This window comes from Apis dorsata, unplaced genomic scaffold (genome assembly GCF_000469605.1).
Source record: "Apis dorsata unplaced genomic scaffold, Apis dorsata 1.3 scaffold_59, whole genome shotgun sequence".
In the NCBI taxonomy this organism is placed as follows: domain Eukaryota; kingdom Metazoa; phylum Arthropoda; class Insecta; order Hymenoptera; family Apidae; genus Apis; species Apis dorsata.
In genome coordinates this window covers 734518-736540 of record NW_006263359.1, presented here as the reverse complement: position 1 = coordinate 736540, position 2023 = coordinate 734518, and the positions used below count along the sequence as shown (strand labels likewise).

General features: G+C 37.1%; 1 protein-coding gene and 2 long non-coding RNA genes across 3 annotated transcripts in view; 1 reads left to right on the top strand and 2 right to left on the bottom strand.

Moving 5' to 3' along the window:
- The window catches only part of LOC102673009 (serine/threonine-protein kinase NLK), an 82059-nt gene that overhangs the window by 5019 nt on the left and 75017 nt on the right, over window positions 1-2023 (bottom strand).
- LOC116186826 overlaps window positions 1-2023 on the bottom strand; it is a 15584-nt gene that overhangs the window by 369 nt on the left and 13192 nt on the right. The window lies entirely within an intron of this gene.
- Window positions 641-2013, top strand: LOC116186827. Its single transcript, XR_004151884.1, has 2 exons — window positions 641-1381; window positions 1462-2013. It is a non-coding gene; the product is annotated as an uncharacterized LOC116186827 (long non-coding RNA).

Sequence of the window (2023 nt, the reverse complement as noted above, 5' to 3'; positions counted from 1 at the left end):
ACGTATGATGGAAAAAACAATCGTTACAAACATCTCGTTTCATCGATTGATGNNNAAAAAAAAAAAGAATTTCGAAAAACTTTGAAATTTCTCAAATACAATTATTCAAACAAACACTCGGAAATTGCTTCCCTTCTTCTATCTCACAAATGCGAATCGAAGACTTCGCTCCAGATCTTCTCGATCTGTTCTTTTTCCTTCGTTTTGCTTGCTCCTCGTCGTTAAATGCGCAAAGTCACCAAGAGATCACGTACAACCACGAAACAATTACGCAAATTTCCATTTGTGTTTTACTGTCTGTCATAAACGATCCGCAACATTTGCATCTATGTAACGATTTCTTCTTCCTCGACCCGTTTTAACGCATTATTCCAACGCAGAACGAAACGAGGCGATCCGCGTTTAAAATCGTTTTCTAGGACCCCCACGACTGCCCACTGCTTCTCTCTTTTTCCTTTCTCCATCCTTAAATTGCGCAAGGTACTCGTTCTAAAACTTCGAATATTCTTCACATTTGGATGGAAATATTGTGCTGGAATACATCGATGGAATCAAGCGACTATGAATCAAGTGCATTCGATCTGTACATTTTTATTAAGGTATCTATTTTTTTTTTTTTTTAAAGTTTTCATCTTAACGCACGAGTTTATTCCTCTAAAACGATTCTGTAACGAGGAAAAACGTGTTACCACCGTGCCTATATTTTAAAATGATTCTACGTGAAAATTCAAATATTACCTTTTATTTTATTTTTATAAATCTACATCTCGCAGTCGCAGGGTTCTCCAGAGATTTTTCTCTAAATTATTTGAATTATTTCGTTTTCGTAAATCGTGCCCTGTACTTGTCGATTACTCGCAATTTAATATTTCCAATGTGTACCTTTGTGTTCCCGACTATTCTAATCTCGTGTTTATATTTAAGTTGAATCGACTTATGTATGTATGAGAGTGTGTATGTGTGTTTATACGCGTGTTTATATCGTAAACGCAATATATTAAGGCCTCTTAGTTACTAACGACAGGTCGTCACGTTTTCATCCTCCGAGCTACGACGCTACGACGATACGAAGATGGCGATAGAATTACTTCCCGCTTCTCTTCCATCGAAAACTTCTTTTCTTCGTTAAAAAAAAGGAGAAAAAAAATTGTATTCCAACGTATGTACACGCGAAATTCGAAAAGTGCTTGGCTTTATGTATATAATACTCGTATCTGGGGGGAGGGGGCAAAAGACGATTTTTGCCCGAAATTTGTCTGCGAGAAAGGACGAAAAAAACCTGCGTCTCCTCTTGCCTCGTCGCTTGGCCACAGAAATCTGATGCATGTGCGTGTGGATCAATCGGAAGGATCGCGGAGAGACACGCCAGTCGATTGTTTAAGTAAGTATACGATTAATTTTAGTCAGTTCTACTGTGCTCGTTTACATATGTATTTCTATTTTTCTTTTTTTTTCTTTTAGGATTTTAGAGAAGAGCGCCCTCTGAAATATGGTATGTAATGGTATTTCAACAAGTGTAACGAGTTATGTTATGTGTGCAAATTATTGGGCATGATTTAAACCTTACAAGTTTCATCTTAAAATTATACTAAATTGTTTTTTCTTTTTCTTTTGTTTTAGGAGATGACTCCCTCTTCATAGTGATCTTGAGTAACCTGACCAAGTCTTTTAGAAGTTTGAGGAACTATAAAAGGTGTCTTAAGTACAGTCTAATCCCTATCTTAATTCGTCCTAAATTTCTCTACTACATGTGGCTCACTGTCATCGCGGGATTAGATAACAGACAGGATTCTTGGCAGTATTTGGTACAACATTCTCGAAATGGAATTATTGGTATTATCTGACTGGCTCTGTCTCTCCTGAGTAGAGACGAAAGGTGATTAAAAGCAAAGCTGAACTGAACTCAATGCGGTGATTGCTGTGAAGGAAACGTGAAAGAAACAGTGCGCATTAAAAACCTGTGAAAGAAACGTTGCAGAGGTAGTCAGTGCTTGGAAGGTAGAACTGAAAATATAAAAAAAAA